General features: G+C 49.3%; 1 long non-coding RNA gene across 1 annotated transcript; it reads right to left on the bottom strand.

Annotated features, from left to right (window-relative positions):
- Nucleotides 1-1952: 1952 nt before the first annotated feature.
- On the bottom strand, nt 1953-13785 carry LOC138689453 (uncharacterized). The gene is made up of 3 exons (XR_011328283.1): nt 13682-13785; nt 10786-10935; nt 1953-2286 (listed from the first exon to the last, which is right to left on the bottom strand). It is a non-coding gene; the product is annotated as an uncharacterized lncRNA (long non-coding RNA).
- Between the last annotated feature and the right edge of the window lie 4482 nt (nt 13786-18267).

The raw sequence follows: 18267 nt of genomic DNA, 5'->3' as shown, positions 1-18267 counted from the left end.
GTTTTATTGGTTTGGAAAAGGTGCTCACAAGCGTTAATTCATTGTTTTGAACTACTTCCTAAAAGGAAAGAAATTACTAAATATTCATATGCTAATTGTGCTTTGAAGAATGAAGCTGATGGAGAAATGCACAGAAGAATTCAGCTTGGGAAGAATTAATACTTAGCCAATCCAAAAATCATTACAAAAAGAACATCAGAAAATAATTTTTAAGTGTTCCTTTCCTTTTCTCATCCCTGCATTCAAAGGTTCTCATTACAACCACAAGGTTTAATACTCCTGAGTCTTTTTGGGAGCATATTCCTAGAAGGTCCACAACTGGCTGGGGGGCAGCATCAAGGTAGAAGAAAAGTTAGATGTTAAAATGTATATACTTCTTTGAATTTTTGAAGCTGTGGCATTTAGATGTTGGTTAATCAAATTGACACAACACATGATAACAAAAACTGGAATAAGAAAAGCTTACTTCCCTTTTGACTAAGGCAGAAGGTAGAAAATGACCTTTGGGTTAAGGCAGTAATCGATCTTTCTTTTCAAAAAATAAAAATAGAACAGACTAGCTGTTACTTCCTTTATCCCCAGACAGCCCCTAGCCTTTATGACTCTCACCTATTACTATCAAGAGATGTCTGGCTCTCCTAACTGAATGTCATGACCTGGGCTGGATAGACCAGGGAGGGGTTGTGGTGAATTTGGAATTCCCTCGGGCTAAGTTAAGGTGAAATGACACCAAACAATCAGTTCAACATTTTATTCATAGCAGAAGCAAACTGGACTTGGGAGGCATAATAGTAGGTGGCAGGATTTCTCACAACAGGAATTGGCATGAGACTACCTCAGTGATCCATGTAACCCAGGGTAACCATATACATCAATTTAGGGAATGAGGCAAGCCCTCCCATTGAGTCACGAGGTTCAGAGCAGACCCCCTTGCTTTCTAGCCTTCTTCTCAGAAAAGGGCCTAGGGGTGGCTGGATCCACCCTTAGTCCCAGACTTGGTCAATGGTTTTATGTCTTAAAGGGATGAGGTGTAGGGATTGTGGAAAAGGAAGAGGAGAGAGAGAACAAGACAGAGAGAGAAAAAGGAATAGAGGAAGAGTTCACCGGTCCTGGGTCCAGCGTTGGTTCAGTCAGCTGAGGGGTCCAGTCCTGGTGGGGCTTGCGCACCTGGGGCTTCAGTTTGTGTCATTTTATCATCCTTGCCCCTCCTTTGGGCGGGCACTCAAACTTATTGGGCTAATTAGGTGTAACCTTCAGGCGGTGGGCTTGGGGGGTGTTTGGGGAGTAACTTCTCCTTCCCTGCAGATGTGACCATTGTTTGATCTTTATATCAGAACAGCACATCAGAACAGGGAGCTGTGCACCCTCCAGCATGCCCTCCCCACCCTGTTGCTGATGTCTGTGCTGATGGGCTTTTCACCTGTGGTTCCTTGCTGTGCAGGGTTTGTTGGTATGCAGAGTTTGCCTTTAAGCAGAACTTGCCTCACCACAATGTTTGAGACATTAACTCTTTCAGTCTCTCACACTGCAATAATAGGAGTATTTGTAATGAGACAAATATATATATATATATATGTTTGTGGGGTCGGTTTGATGTATCCTTTCCATTTTGTGAAAGCCTGGGGAAGGATGGGTTATGTGGTAGGACTGGTGCCACTTTAGAGCTGAGGTTAAAAAAGGTGCTGCACTTTAGTGCAACTCCCTGCGTTGCTTTCATCACCAAATAAAACAAGATCTGTTTTGTCTAGTATGGTAGAAACAGGAGCTCCCAAGTGGATTCCAGCCACACCTTAGGGTAGTAGTTAGCACATGCTTAACATTAAGTGTTGAAACCAAAAAGCCAGTCGAAGAAACTCTCTAAGACTCCTTTTGGTTTTAGAAAGCAGGCATTCTTTATTTGCAGCGCTGGATGCACGGGGGGGGGGGGGGGGGGGGGGGGGGGGGGGGGGCAATAATTCCACCTTGTGTGCATGGCACAGCTTCAGCACAAACAGGTTATATAGAGTAACTAATTACATATTAATCAGATTAGTATACATAAAAATTATTGTAATTGATTATCATAGTACTGCCTATATCCAATCTTGCGCAACGGTTCTAAATTTGAGTTGAAGAGCTGCTTTTGCAACCACTGACGCATTTGAAATTCTGTTGGCTGTCCTTGAAGTCTTTGTTCTTGTCCTTGTTCTTTGATCTTGAAGCTTAATGCAATTTCAATCACTTGTGGTCAGTTTCAACATTGTTCTCATCTAGTGTACAGGAACATCTAGTCATAAGAGCAAAGAACTGCAAAACTTATGAGTTACATTACTAGTTAATCATTTGACTACACTTTGTAATTACCTCTACTAGCTAATCCCCTGGCTACACTTTTGTCTATTGTTTCAATCATAATGTTAGTATATGATTTCTTATAATCATTTATCAAATCTCACTTTTACAGTTATCTAGCAGCAAACCAGTTTTCATAGCAGGTACAAAATATTAAAACCATAAAAAATATTTAAGCAAACCATACAGAATGTATGGACATATGCTATCAGTGTATGCTTAAATCCCACCAACTGGCTATTAAAGGTCACATGAATCCCAGAGATCTAACAACAACAACAAAAATTCCTCATAAAATACTACACTCCATTTTTCACTCCTGAAGGACACCAGGTTTGCATTAGAGGTTATGGTCCATACCTCACCCAGTGAACTTGCCAGACTCCAGCTGGGAAGCCAGAACATTTGTCCCCTCCTACCCGAGGTGGCTGCCAAAGCAGTGGCATAGCAAGGATAGAAATCTCCTGGTTGGGCTGGCTGTACCTGCGAAACCACTGGCCGAGCACTTGCAGGGAGAAGTGTTCAGCTCTACCACTGAACGGCAGCAGCCTGCATTCATCAGGCTGCTCCCTAGAGGAAATGATCCCGACTGCATGGATCTTGCTGCTGCAACGATGTATTTAACAATGAAGTGTTTTCTAGAAAGGGAAACAATGCTTGAACAATCATAATCCAGCTGGTGATTTTCCAAGGCAGCTGAATATTCCCAGTCCCTGAACAGGGCAGGTGTGGTGAAAGCCCTGTAACAGTTAACAGAAAAACACTACTCCTATCATTGCAGTAACTAAAAATGCTGGAGTGGCTCAGCAGTGCTCTGGGCGTTTGGGTGTCTGTGCCCAGGGAGGGTCTGTCTCCATCGCCTTCCCCTCCCCAGCTCTCAGGCCACCCAGGGCTACCCCCACCTGGCCCAGCTCCAGCTTGGAGCTCCTCCCTGCCACCCCCAGGTGGCCAGCAGGTTGGAGACACCCTCACACTCACTTTTAAAAAAAACCCAACAATCTGAACTCTAAATACCACCTGCAAGTAAAAAGGAACCAGGCATACCAGGCTGGACAGATTTAAAGCCCAAATCCGTTCAAGAGCTGCACAAACCACCACTCACTCCCACTGTGCACACTCCGCCTGCCTGCAGGTACAGGCAGCTGCCGTGTTTCCTGAGCGCTCCGCAGGAGCAGCACCACAAAAAACATGGTGCCGGCAATAACTTGAGCAGAGCTTAATTCTGGGCAGTTTTTCCTCTTTTTAGGCCTTTTGAGAGCAGGTGTGGGTCCCAGGACTGGTACATGTCTGGCAGCTGTCAAGCAGTGGCTCAGGACCATGCCAGGGCCAGCAGTGATGGGCAGAAGGACAGGTGATCACACCCCAGGGCCAGGTACATGTGTGGGATGTCAGGTTCACCCCTGCCTGGTTTTTCCCAGCGAAGCCCCAGGTGCCAGCCCAGTGCTGCAGCCCCAGGGCCAAGGCTCAACGAGTGGGCATTTCTGTGGGTGCTGCACCCTGCTGGGCCCCACTGCCCATACCCAGCCACCTGGATCTGAATACTGCTACCCCGAGGGGTGTCTCAGGGAGGACACGGTCACCTGCCTGGTGGCTCTGACACAGAAAGGATGAGCTGAAGCCCTGTGGTCATGGCTGGCCAGTTCAAAATCTCCGAGTGCCTTTCTCCCAGCAGTGTTTAACCCAAGCACTTTTTCAGGGCATGATGGATGATGTGAAGATGGATGCTGGTGATGTCCTGGTGGCTCTGTCCCACTCCCACTCCAAAGCTGTGATGTCCGAGATATGGGGCCACCTGAAGGCCCTGGCAGAGACCTCCAGAGACTTTATTTCCAATACTTACTGAATAACCTGTAATGTGGTTACTCTTCAGATAATATGAGGACCCATCTACACATAGTTCAAGATAGGGCTCTGGAAATGGCACATATGTTAAGTATTTTCTAGTCTTTTCAGCTTCATGGGTTGTTACCATGCAGTCGTGATGCAGATTTTCTTCCCCAGGTAGAGGGAGTAGACTAGCAGGATTCAGCGTATCATATCGCTGAAGTCTCGCTTCTTCCACCTGTAAGAGATCAGCTCACTGCGATGTATTTGCTGCAGTGACAGTGCCTGGGTAAGGTGCTGTGTCAGCAGCATTTCAATTTCATGTGGTACTTGTACCACTAGAGAGGATCCAAGCACCATATTTTTACTCTGTTCAACTAGGAGTGCTGCAGCAGCTGTCCTAGGGGCACAAGCAAAGGATCCTTGAGCTACCAGACTGTACTGGTTTTGGACAGGATAGTTACATTTCTTCATGTACAAACAAGGTCAATGGCTTCCTGTAGTTTGGCAATCCCAGAGCAGGTGCAGTCACTAATGCTTGCTTCACAAATCTCAAATGGCTTTACCTTGTATGTTATCCAGTGAAGGGGTTCTCCAGCATCTGGAGCAGTAGTAGGTCTCGGGGGGGTTGCCATTTCCCCAGAAGCAGCTATCCAGGGGCAGCAGAATCCTACAGCTCCTGACAAGGCTTGCATTTGCTTTTAGTAACTGGTTGGGGAAGATTTTGAATGGCTTTAATATAGTCCTTGGATAAACAACACTCCCCTTGTTGGAGAATGTAATCCAGGTATTTTACACCTCTATTACCGAAATGGTAACTTACATGGAGAAGCCCAACGGCCCTTCCCAGCAAAGGCAAGAAGGAAGTTACAGGTGTCAGCTGTGTAAGAGACCTTGGCTACAAATAAATCATCAACAGATGGTACCAAAATGTATCCATTTTTAAACACAGCATTCTGCAAATCTTTTACTGAAATTCATAGAAAAAATAGTGGACAGCCCAGCAAAGCCCTGAGGGAGCCTTGTCCATGGGAGCTGTGTCTTTCCCCAGGTAAATGCAAAAAAGGTATTGAGAGTCTGGATGAATAGATGCTGATTTAAGGGAGAAAAAGTTACCCCTCTATCTAATAGACAGGAGTAATCATGTTCATCAATAGAAAGGTTGAAGACTGGATTCTTATCAGAAGAGGAAAATATTTCATATTCAGAGGCTCCTATAGTGACTGCACCATAGGTCCCTGCTAACTTTCAATCCTGGGTGAAATCTAGCTGCCCCTGTTGCACAGAACAGGGAAAGACTGCAGCATAGGATTGAGAGATCCTTTTAGGAGGCTGGTGTTTGGTGGTGGTTGCTGTTTTGATTTGTTTTGTCATACTGGGCACTCCCATTTCCATTGGCCTTGTTGTCTATGATAATTACAACAGTTTACAACAGTCTCCTGTTCCTTGAGATCCATTGCTTCTAAAATTTTCTTCTCTACCCCTACCTTGGAAATCTCCACCTCTTCATCCCCTCAATCTAGGATTATCATTCAACACCACTGCCAATAGACTAGCTTGCTGTTCCTTTCTTTTCTTTTTCTTGAGCTGTCTTTCATGTTTTCCATTAAAGATGAATGTAGCAATGCTGACTATTTCATCCAATCCTTTGCCCTGCCATCCTGGCATATGTTTAGAAAAGTGTTTCTTAATATCTGGGGCTGACTGATCTGCAAAGACAGTCCATTAGAGTCTGATTTTCCTTGCTTTCAGGGCTGACCCCTCCAAGCGTGCTCACTTTTTTAAGCAATAGGGCATAATATTCAGAAGGATGTTGAGCACTTCCTTGCTGACATCTTTGGACCTTAGCCCAATTTACAGTTTTCCATCCTGCCAGTTCTAAGGACTCTAACGATCCCCTCTCACACGCTGCAAGTGTATCTCTATCGGCTGGTAAGTTTGGGGGACCGACCTAGGTCATTGGCTGGCCATGGGGTTCTGCCCTGTGCTTCCCCAGCTGATGTATGATTTGTTTCCCAGAATTGTCTTCTTTCCTCAGGAGTAAAGACCATCTCAAACACTTGCTGCATGTCAGCCCACCTAGGGTTATAAACACGGAAGATGCCACATATAGTTTGTATCACTTTCTCTGGATTATCCCACAGTCTGGGCTGACTGGAGTGGGGCTGGAGCTGGGCTGGGAAGCGTGGTGCCTGCCCTCTGCCTGGGAGATCGGCTGCTTCAGGAGGAAGAAGCTGCAGTACTTTGCACAGGACCTGCACTGGCTCAGGCACACCAGCATGAACTGGGGGCAGCTGGGGCCAATGGCAGCCCTGACTCACCCACACCACCGGGAACAGACACCGCAAGGCTCCCCAGGCCCCTCCAGACCCTGGGGGCTGCCTCTTCCTGCACAGCCCAGAGGGGACCACAGGCTTTCTCCTCGCAGAATGTCATCTGCTTTGGCCTGGGATGCCGCTCCTTCTAGCACTCCTCGGGAAGGGGCACATGAACATCACAGAGCTTCACCTCCCCGACAGCAAGACCAAGACTGATCTCTGGCCCAGACCAGAGAGGGGGGAGGACAAAAACAACCTCAAAAGTCCCCCAAGCCCCCCTCCCATCTCCACCATCAGGGAAGATGGAGCAGCACACAGAAGTCAGCATTGCAGAGCCACCAGTGTCTGCTCCACCCCTTCCCCTTGCACACGAAAATCACCTCTCAAAAAAATCATCGTTTAAATGGGAAACTATGGTGGGGATGGGAAATCAGCACTGAGGACAGGAAATCATCAGCAGGATGAGAAATCATTGAGATGGGAAGTTGTTGAGGTATGAAAAATCAAACCATCAAGGCTGGCTGAAGCAGGTGCTGGCAGAATGATCGCCATGGGGACAGACCCCCCTAGAACAGTTTGCCCCAAACAAACCCCACACTGACCAACTGCCATGGCAGGTATAGCAGCAGGCTCCCGTTCCTCCTGGTGCTCCTGCCCTCCAGGTAACCTCCCAGCTGGCTCTGACCACCAGTATCTCACCCCATCACCCCTCTTTGCTTGCTCCAACAGAGAGGTTCCCTCTCCAGCTGCCAATGGCATCGGAGGTGCCCGCCATGAGCTTCGCTGCACTGGCCATGCCGCCACCGGTCACTGCCCAGGTTCTGCCCCCTGTCCCAGGGCTGCTGGTGTCCTGTGAGCCTGCCCAGCTCCACCCCATCACCTACCAGCTAGCACAGGCCAGCATCTGGCAGGGTGTGCCAAGGCCACTGGTGGTCCCGGGGCAGGCGGTGCAGCTGCCCCCTGTGGTGCAGCTCACCGATGGGGTGCAGCTGCCCGTCATGGCTGCTCTCTCTCCCCCTGCCTATGGCTGGGGACAGCAGGTGGTGAAGGGGACGCTGGTGCCCCACCAGCTGATGGGGCTGGGGCCAGGGGGCATGGGCCATGGGGATCCCCTGTACCCCATGGCTCAGCAATGGGTGCAGGGCCTTCCTGCAGTCCACACCCTGCCCAGCAGCACCAAGAAGCCACTGGAGGCCTCTGATAATGACATGGTGGTCATCGAGGACAGTGTCCCTGCTGCCAGCCCCCACTGGCCCACCCTGGCTACACCACATGGCAGAACCAAGACAAAGCCCAAAGGTGAGCTTTGGGGGGTGGCAGAGCCCATGTGTGGGCATCCCATGCACAGGAAAGCTTGCATTGCCCAGGGTTGGGCTGGTTTTGATTGCTTTTTCAGTAGCAGTGACCATCCTGGAGGCCCTGGAGAAGCTCCAGGACCTGCCCGAGCTGGGGCCAGACACCTTCACTGAGGCCTTTCCTGAGCTGGCAGGGGACAACGTGCAATTTCCAGATAAGCAGTCGTTCACCATGGACATCACCGACATGCTCACCTGGCTTGACACCATGGACGGCAAGGACACTGTCCCTGAAGTTCCCAGCAGCCCCCGCTTGACCACCCTCCTCAACAAGCTCCCTGACCTTTCAGAGTACGTGGCAGAGGGTAGCTGCCCCACGGAGCAAGTGGCAGCGGCGGTGCTGGGGGACAGTGAGGACACTGTACTCAATGTCCCCTACTTGACCATCTACCTCAACAAGTTCCCTGACCTCTTGAAGTACAGGGCAGAGGGCAGCTGCTCCAAGGAGCAAACAGTGGTGGCAAACCTGGGGAATAGTGAAGACACCATCCCTGATGACTCCAACAGCCCCACCTTGACCACCTTGCTCAACAACCTCTCCAAGTATGTGGCAGAGGGTGGCTGCCCCAAGAAGCAACTGCCAGTGGCGGGGCTGGGGGACAGCAACCCCTCTCGGGGGTGGCAATGTCCCTGTTGCTGGACCCCAAGGAGAAGCAGGGCAGGGTGGCAGCAGTCCTTCCCACCTGGCTGCCAGACAGTCCCATGGAGAGTCCCTTGAAGGGTTGCCCAGAGGGTCCTCCAGAGAACCCCCCAAAGGATCCTCTGGAGAGTCCTCTGCTGAGCCCCACGGCTGCCCCGCAGTGTCATCTGCCCCGCATGGCCCAACTGGTGGAGGAGGCACTGCGGAGGCAGCCCTGCGTGGTTTTGACCCACTTGCTGCTGCCACCGGGCATCGTATCCTGCTGGGCGATGCCCAGATCGGGAGAGGCAGGCGGCAGGCAGGCCAAGCACCCCACATCAGCTGGCACCCCCAAGATGCAGGAGACCTCCCTGTGGGATAACATGCCACCCAAAAAGAGGAAGAAGATGGTGGTGCACTGGGTGGTAAAACACTCAAAAACCCTGTGGGAGGGGAAGCTGGACAGGGACAGCACGGCAGTGGGCAGCAGCAGGCAGCAAGCAGGCAGCAGCAAGCAGAGGGCATTCAGCAGCAAGAATGTGTCCACCAAGTGTAAGAGACTGTGTTGGTTTGCTGACACAACATTGCTGCTGCCTCGACATCCTGTTGCTGCAGGGGGGGTACGCACACGATGTCCCCGAAGAAAGCCACCGCATCCGCGACTGCCGAGTTGTGCCTGCCCACAAGTAAAGGTGAGAAACCACCAGGAGCACCTGGGCATGCGCCCATAGAAGAACAGGGGGTGGCACACAGAATAATGAGTTTGGAGAAATGGGTGGACTTTTCTGAGAAATCATGGGGACTGGAACAATAAAAAAGAACTGCGTACTCCCCTCCCGGGGTGCGAGTGAAAAAACCTGGACTCTGGAGGACACCAAAAAGGACGGTAACATCTGGGAAGGCACTGGACTGTGAGCTGAGGAACCCGACCCCCCGTCACCGGCGTTGGAAGTGACTCAGCGGGACGTTGCTGGCTTCGTGGTGGTGGTAACTAGTCTTGCTACCTCTTCTCTGTTCTCTTGCTTAGGTCTGCCTCTTTTCCTTTTTCCTCACTTTGTTCTATCGCAGTTATTGGTTGGTGTAGGAAAATAAAAGTTGTAAAGTTGTACAGCATTTGACCTCGTTTGTGTCTTAATCTCGCTCTCAGGATCATTTAACAACCCTCCCCGATATTGGGTCGGGACACCAAGCGAACCAGGAACCCTGAGGGACACCAGGGGACAAGGTGCCCCACGCCCCCCGACTGCTTTTGACAGGTTGATAGAGAAGGTGTGGAGCATGGATCCCCATGTCATGCAACCTGCACCTACCCACTCCAGCCCCAGCGCTCTCCATCTCTCTATTTCCTTCTTGATTCATGAAAGGTTTGATGTTTGTTTCACAGTGCCTCTGCCTGTGGTCATTCGTGCAGCGGGAGGCAGGGGGGTTAACGCAGTTCCTGTCGCATGCGTAGATCTGACCCTCCACCTCTTCACCCCAGTATATGAGGAAGCCCCCATGATTCCAGATGGAGATGTTTAATTAGAACCTTAATTCCCAGACTTGGTGTAAATGAACTAGAAAAAGCTTTTAAAAATCTATCTGCTACCATGGAAGCTCCAGGCAATCGCACAGTAGATGCCGCTTTAGCCTTGCAACAGGAAAATTCTTCTTTAGCTTTGTCCTGCTCTCAAAATTATCTAGTACTTGTTATGCTTACCCCACAACAGGGAGGTGTCTGTGCATTGATTCACACCACCTATTGCACCAATGTTAGCAAATCTCAACAAATCAAACATGACATCCCCTGCCATTTCCAAACATTTACAAATGTTATATCAAATCACAATATCTTCTGGTGTATTTTCACTTTCTGACCTGTTTAGTTGGGTACCATCCTTAGATTTGCAAAAAATATTAACAAAAACTCTTATTATTGTAATACTCTTTATCCCATTAATAAGTTTTGTTTGGATTGTGATTAAGCTTTGGTTTGCCATATGTCATAGAACCAAACAATTGAACACACGAATAGCAATTAATCTCGCCTTTGCGCCTCACTTGGGAAAGTCTTCCTCCTCCTCCACCACCTCTCTGTTCACACTCAGCCATTTCGCACGTGTAGAGGCAAGAGAGGCTTGCACCCTCACTCTGCAGGGCTGTTAGCCCAATCACTGGATCATGCCATTACCCATGCCGCAAGGGGTGGAGTGCGGCAAGATGCTCCTGACCACAGGTAGGGCATGGGACAATGGAAAGTGCTTACACAGTGTGCTTGCACTGTTCGCACAGCTGCATGGGCCCACTTGCACACAGAAACCTGTGACCAGCCATGTATAATTACTTGTGGATCACCAACCTTTTGGAGACACATCCAGCTTTGTAAGTAAAGGACATGTCTGCGTCACCCTGTCCGTCATACAATGGAACAGAGAAGGCGCAGTCCCATAAGTAAGGGGCCCCAACGCTGACTCGGGGTAGCTCTCGTTGGCTGGTCCAGGGGTGCTGCCTGGCAAAGGAGGCGTCCTTATGTCATGACAGATAACACAACAGGTCGACAATTTCCCCAACTATTGCTCATCAGCAGGTAAGATTAACCATTAACGGTGTTGTACCTTGCCTACACAGCAAGTGAGATTTCCCCTTCTCTCTTTCGCTCATGCTCAGATTGCTTGCGCTCCACTCAGGCTTAATGATATTGATCGTCAACTTATATTATTATAATAAGGTTGACCAGAATTTGTCCATAGACTGTTGCTGTTTTATCGTCCGATACCCAAAGAACCCTTGTCGTGTGACAGGCCTCCCCTTCTGATGGAAGTTTTAAGAAATAGCCTGTGTTTGGCAAAGAAAGCTGGCAGGAGAAGCACCAGGATGTATGCAAAGAGAAAGCCTGACAGAAGGTTCCTCTGCTGATCTGAAAATTGAAGGGAAAAAACAACTCAAAAACCAGAGTGGCCTTTTCCATCACCCCAATTTAAAGCAGAGCAAGCAGCTTTTATTTTAACACCACTGAAAAAATCCCTAATACAGCCTTCTTCGGAACACTGCTTTGGGGTTCAGGAGACTCAGGGAGACCAGATTAAATGCTCAGACCTACCAACATAGAACAGGGAAATGAAGAGGCTATTTTATAAAGTAATATTTGTACAAGGAAAAAAAAAATCCAGCTTTTTCATGATTATAACAAGTGTGATGTTTACTTCAGAAAAAAATGGGAATAAGGGAAAATTACCTGCCTATGTTGAAGGTAGAGCATGACCAGTTCCTGAATGACCAGGGATTACTCCGTCCAGAGAGGGCAGGAAAAACATCCCAGGATTAGGGTGGAAACGGCATCAACACCCTGGCATCATGAAGGCTACTGAGAAGACTGCAGTCCCAGGCTTTTTGTGGGACCATTATCCTGCAAGGGGCTTTGCCTTTGGCAAAGCAACGGCAAACCAAACATTGCCACTTGAGCGCTCAAATTACAACGTCACGATCCCAAGGGGCTCAAGTCTGTAAGACTTGGATAGATTTAGCTGAGAAAATGATGAGTCCAAATGAAATGTATCTCCAGGAGATAAAACCACCAGCAGGAGCTGGCTCATCCTGGGACTTGGTACCAGTCAGGCACACGACCTGCAGTCCAGAAGTACCCTGACACCCTGCATTAACACACTAGCATGCGCTTGAGATGTAAACACTGCCAAGTCATCTCTTACTTGCGTCATCTACAGAGGCCCCAATTTAGCAAACTGAGCCTTACTTCTGCTGAAACTTTCCTCACAGGCAACTCATTTTCTGTGTTTGTAAACTGTAGTAAAGACCCTTTCTAGCGCAAATGCTCAAACCCTGCCTATGGTGAAGAAGCCATTTAGACAAGCCCTTTCCTCACTGCTGTCTCACTTCCCAGAAGTCAATCATTATCAAAAGCTCCATATGAAGACTGCATAAAAAAGCCAACTGCAAGTGCCTTTACTTGTTTCTATTTTTGGCAGGCATTGTTCTAGGAAGAAACTAGCTTTTCCTGCTTGCTTTGCTACAGCTTCATTACCTTTAAAGACAACACTTCTTACCTCTGCTACTCCACTACAACCTCACAGCCCAATAAATCATACTGCAGGTAGGAAACCGTCACCATACAAAGATGGGCATACTACAGAAACACGCTACTCTCAAACAACAGGCTCTTTCAACCACTCTTCCTCTTGCTTACCAAAGTTCAGAGCATGTTAGAAAACAAGAGCAAAAAAGCAGGGTTCTCTCTCACCTTTTATGGAGCCCATAAAAAAACAACAAAAAAGAGACAATGCATCTCCATCAGAATTGTGGTGATAACAAAATTGCAAATGAAAGTACAAAGCAAAGTGGAAGAAATGTAGCACACTATTTGGGCACAAATGAGGCTGAAGCAGAACACTGATGTTGATAAGACAATGGTGGGCATGATTTTTGTCCAAGTAGTATTATAAGAAAAATATCAAACTAAGTGGTAAAGATGGAATCCTAATATGGAGGTGTTTAATTACTTTAACTGCCAAGCAAGCTAAGGATGGTAGTAAAACTACTCCTTACTAGGGTTTTAAAGTATAAGAAAGAAATTTGATTTAATAAAGCTTTATAAGGATTGCTTTGGTCTCTCACGTGTATTTTTATGTCTGTTTGAGTTTTTTTTTCTCTGTATTTGATTTTTTTGTCTTTGTGTCTGTCTTTGTCCTGCTCTTTGGTTGTTTTTCTGTGCTTTGGTTTGTGTCTGATAACTGTTTTTTTCTGTGTCTATCTGTGTCCCTGGTTTTGATTATTTTTTTCCTGTGTCCTTGTCTTTGTCCTTTTCTTTAAAATTTTAACTGTACAAAAATATCAAAGTTAAATAGCAGCAGTAGAAAATGGCATACTCCTTGGGAGTAACTATTTGAAATAATGTTTAAAAAAATCTACTCCCAGGGAGGAAACCATTTTCTACTGCTGCACCAGACTTATTATTTTTCATTTTTTATTTAGACTGTATATACCACCTATACACACTCACTCATTAGCATTCAACACGCAAATAATCTGACTACAACAATCATTAGCACATGCAAACCACGGATTGCTCCCACATATGATACCAATTAAACACATACAAACACACCCAGCAGCACTAACAAAACAATTAACAGAACTCCAACCACTCAGTCCCCAATATTCAACCCCACCCCCTAACTAAAACCAACACAACACCTGCAAACTAATTCAAACCCCTCCTCTTCAAACCCAAAAAAACATACGGCGCACGAAGGTTTAAAAATGGACTCCCAACAGTAGAATCAGGGCATGACCTCCCCAGTGCCCTGGGAAGGCTTCTGCGGCTGTTGGAGGACTTCTGGAACATAGGGAGCAACCTTTGCCCTTGGAGGACTTCCGGTGCCATAGAGATGAAGTTCCAGATCATAGAGATTGACCTCCTATTTGTATTCTATGGTCTGGGACTTCATCTCTATGGCCCGGAAGCCCTCAAAGGGTACTGGAAGTCCTCCGGGTACCGGAACTCACTAGGATCCGACTGGAAAGCCCTCCTGCGACGAGAAGACGATGCCAAAGGGCGGCATCAACTGGAAGTGCACAGTAACAACCATAAAAAGACAGTCATTACAACGGAAGTCACCAATAAATATCCAGGAATAACTAAAACAACCCCCAAACACCGGAAGTTGCCCCACTATTAGAGGGAGTCACACCACATACTGGGAGCAAAAGGAACCTTAGTAGATATAGTAGATATATGGATGTAGATAGGAACTGTTTAATAATTATCTAGCTTGTAATGAAGTTAAAGGAATTTCAGTAGAGGTAGACATGGCCCAAGGGGCTGAGAGGTGATGTTTAAAGTTTACATTGTTGAGGCTAGCTGGGGCAAGAGATAGTCCCTGATAAGAAGCAGCAGTTGACCCCGAGAACCAGCCAAGACCGGCCTTGTGATATGGACAAATGCCGAGGAGCAACTGAGTCTGCACAGGGACAGAAGGTTAAGAGTTCACCGTGAAGAAGACATACAGCCTTCATCTTCACGACTCCCGACGACTACCACAAGGAGGCACTGCGCAGGCGCAGCTGGGAAGAACGTAGGGAAATGACTTCTTGGAACTAATTTTAATATGAAGCGGGGATAGGTCATGCATATGTATGGGAGTATTATGAAACTGTATGTATACATAACACTTGACTGTACAAATTTAAAGCGAGCTGCGGAGACAGGCACGCACGACTTTGGTGGGACTGCCCCCTGTGCTGCCTAGCCCTGAATGAACATACCTACTTTACAATCTCACTGAATGTGGAGTCTGTTTCCGCATGTGAATACAAAAATTAAACAGGGTTGACTGTTTCCAATATTGTAAACGTCCGGCTATTTCTCCCATGACGAAGGTGCCATCCCTGAAAGCTCTTGCTGGTCTTCACTATCCCCGTGCAGCCTATCCAGAGTCACAACAGCACTGGGGATCTGTGCTTTCCCACAGACGGCACATATCACAGCGTTTATCCTCAGCAGAGCCTCTTTCCGAAAAGGCAAACGTCCGGCTCCTTCTCCCACAAGGAAGGTGCCAGCCCTGAAAGCTCCTGCTGGTCTTCACCTTCCCCGTGCAGCCTTTCCAAAGTCACAACAGCACTGGGGATCTGTGCTTTCCCACAGACGGCACATCTCACGGCCATTGTTCTCAGCAGAGCCTCTTTCCGAAAAGGCAAACGTCCGGCTCCTTCTCTCATAAGGAAGGAGCCAGCCCTGAAAGTTCTTGTTGGTCTTCACCTTCCCCGTGCACCCTCTACACAGTTCGAAACAACACTGGGGATCTGTGCTTTCCTGTGAAGCCACATCTCACGGCGATCGTTCTCAGAAGAGCCTCTTTCCGAAAAGGCAAATGTCCGGCTCTTTCTCCCACAAGGAAGGTGCCCAGCCCTGAAAGCTCTTGCTGGTCTTCACCTTCGCCGTGCACCCTCTACACAGTTCGGAACAACACTGGGGATCTGTGCTTTCCCACAGACGGCACATCTCACGGCGATCGTTCTCAGAAGAGCCGCTTTCCGAAAAGGCAAATGTCCGGCTCTTTCTCCCACAAGGAAGGTGCCAGCCCTGAAAGCTCTTGCTGGTCTTCACCTTTCCCGTGCACCCTCTCCACAGTTCAGAACAGCACTGGGGATCTGTGTTTTCCCACTGACGTCACATCTCACGGCTCTCGTTGTCAGCTAAGCCTCATTCCGAAAAGGCAAACATACGGCTCCTTCTCCCACAAGGAAGCTGCCAGCCGTGAAAGCTCTTGCTGGTCTTCACCGTCCCCGTGCAGCCTTTCGAAAGGCACAACAGCACTGGGGATCTGTGGTTTCCCAGGAACGGGACACGTCACGGCGCTCGTTCTCGGTAAGCCTCATTCCGAAAAGGCAAACGTCCGGCTCCTTCTCCCACAAGGAAGGTGCCAGCCCTGAAAGCTGTTGCTGGTCTTCACTGTACCCGTGCACCCTCTCCACAGTCAGAACAGCACTTGGGATCTGTGCTTTCCCAGGAAGGGTACATTCAACGGCGCTGGCTCTCAGCCGAGCCTCATTCCGAAAAGGCAAACATCCGGCTGCTTCTCCCTCAAGGAAGGTGCCAGCCCTGAAAGCTCTTGCTGGACTTCACCGTCCCTGTGCAGCCTATCCACAGGCACAACAGCACTGGGGATCTGTGCTTTCCAATAGAAGGCACATCTCATGGCGCTCGCTGACGGCTAAGCCTCTTTCCGAAAAGGCAAACGTCCGGCTTCTTCTCCGTCAAGGAAGGTGATGTCCCTGAAAGCTCTTGCTTGTCTTCACCGTCCCTGTGCAGCCTTTCCAAAGGCACCACAGCACTGGGGATCTGTGCTTTCCCACTGACGGCATATCTCACGGCGATTGTCCTCAGCAGAGCCTCATTCTGAAAAGGCAATTGTCCAGCTCTTTCTCCAACAAGGAAGGTGCCAGCCCTGAAAGCTCTTGCTGGTCTTCACCTTCCCCGTGCAGCCTATGCACAGGAACAAGAGCACTGGGGATCTGTGCTTTCCCAGGAACGGTACACGTCACGGCGCTTGTTGTCGGCTAAGCCTCTTTCCGAAAAGGCAAATGTCCGGCTCCTTCTCTCACAAGGAAGGCGCCAGCCCTGAAAGCTGTTGCTGGTCTTCACCGTCCCCGTGCAGCCTATCCACAGGAACAACAGCTCTGGGGTTCTGTGCTTTCCCAGGAAGGGTACAAATCATGGCGCTTGCCGGCAGAGCCTCTTTCCGAAAAGGCAAATGTCCATCTCCTTCTCCCACAAGGAAGGTGCCAGCCCTGAAAGGTCTTGCTGGTCTTCACCGTCCCCGTGCAGCTTATCCACAGGCACAACAGCTCTGGGGATTTGTGCTTTCCCAGGAAGGGTACAAGTCACGGCGCTGGTCTCGGCAGAGCCTCTTTCCGAAAAGGCAAACGTCCGGCTCCTTCTCCCACAAGGAAGGTGCCAGCCCTGAAAGCTCTTGCTGGTCTTCACCTTTCCCGTGCACCCTCTCCACAGTTCAGAACAGCACTGGGGATCTGTGTTTTCCCACTGACGTCACATCTCACGGCTCTCGTTGTCAGCTAAGCCTCATTCCGAAAAGGCAAACATACGGCTCCTTCTCCCACAAGGAAGCTGCCAGCCGTGAAAGCTCTTGCTGGTCTTCACCGTCCCCGTGCAGCCTTTCGAAAGGCACAACAGCACTGGGGATCTGTGGTTTCCCAGGAACGGGACACGTCACGGCGCTCGTTCTCGGTAAGCCTCATTCCGAAAAGGCAAACGTCCGGCTCCTTCTCCCACAAGGAAGGTGCCAGCCCTGAAAGCTGTTGCTGGTCTTCACCGTACCCGTGCACCCTCTCCACAGTCAGAACAGCACTTGGGATCTGTGCTTTCCCAGGAAGGGTACATTCAACGGCGCTGGCTCTCAGCCGAGCCTCATTCCGAAAAGGCAAACATCCGGCTCCTTCTCCCTCAAGGAAGGTGGCAGCCCTGAAAGCTCTTGCTGGACTTCACCGTCCCTGTGCAGCCTATCCACAGGCACAACAGCACTGGGGATCTGTGCTTTCCAATAGAAGGCACATCTCATGGCGCTCGCTGACGGCTAAGCCTCTTTCCGAAAAGGCAAACGTCCGGCTTCTTCTCCGTCAAGGAAGGTGATGTCCCTGAAAGCTCTTGCTTGTCTTCACCGTCCCCGTGCAGCCTTTCCAAAGGCACCACAGCACTGGGGATCTGTGCTTTCCCACAGACGGCACATCTCACGGCGCTCGTTCTCAGCAGAGCCTCTTTCTGAAAAGGTAAATTTCCGGCTCCATCTCCCACAAGGAAGGTGCCCAGCCCTGAAAGGTCTTGCTAGTCTTCACCTTCCCCGAGCAGCGTATTCAAAGTCACAACAGCACTGGGGATCTGTGCTTTCCCAGGAACATTACACGTCACGGCGCTGGTTCTCGGCAGAGCCGCTTTCCGAAAAGGCAAACGTCCGGCTCCTTCTCCCACAAGGAAGGTGCCAATCGTGAAAGCTCCTGCTGGTCTTCACCGTCCCCGTGCAGCCTATCCATGTTCACAACAGCAGTGGGGATCTCTGCTTGCCCACGAACGTTACACGTCACGGCGCTGGTTCTCGGCAGAGCCTCATTCCGAAAAGGCAAACGTCCGGCTTCTTCTCCGTCAAGGAAGGTGCCAGCCCTGAAAGCTCTTGCTGGTCTTCACCGTCCCCGTGCAGCCTATCCACAGGCACAACAGCACTGGGGATCTGTGCTTTCCCACAGACGCCACATCTCGAGGCGCTCGTTCTCAGCAGAGCCGCTTTCCGAAAAGGCAAACGTCCGGATCCTTATC

This window comes from Haliaeetus albicilla, chromosome 16, assembly GCF_947461875.1.
Source record: "Haliaeetus albicilla chromosome 16, bHalAlb1.1, whole genome shotgun sequence".
Classification (NCBI taxonomy): domain Eukaryota; kingdom Metazoa; phylum Chordata; class Aves; order Accipitriformes; family Accipitridae; genus Haliaeetus; species Haliaeetus albicilla.
Note: the sequence above shows the minus strand (reverse complement) of the source record. Positions and strands in the feature narration are given on the sequence as shown.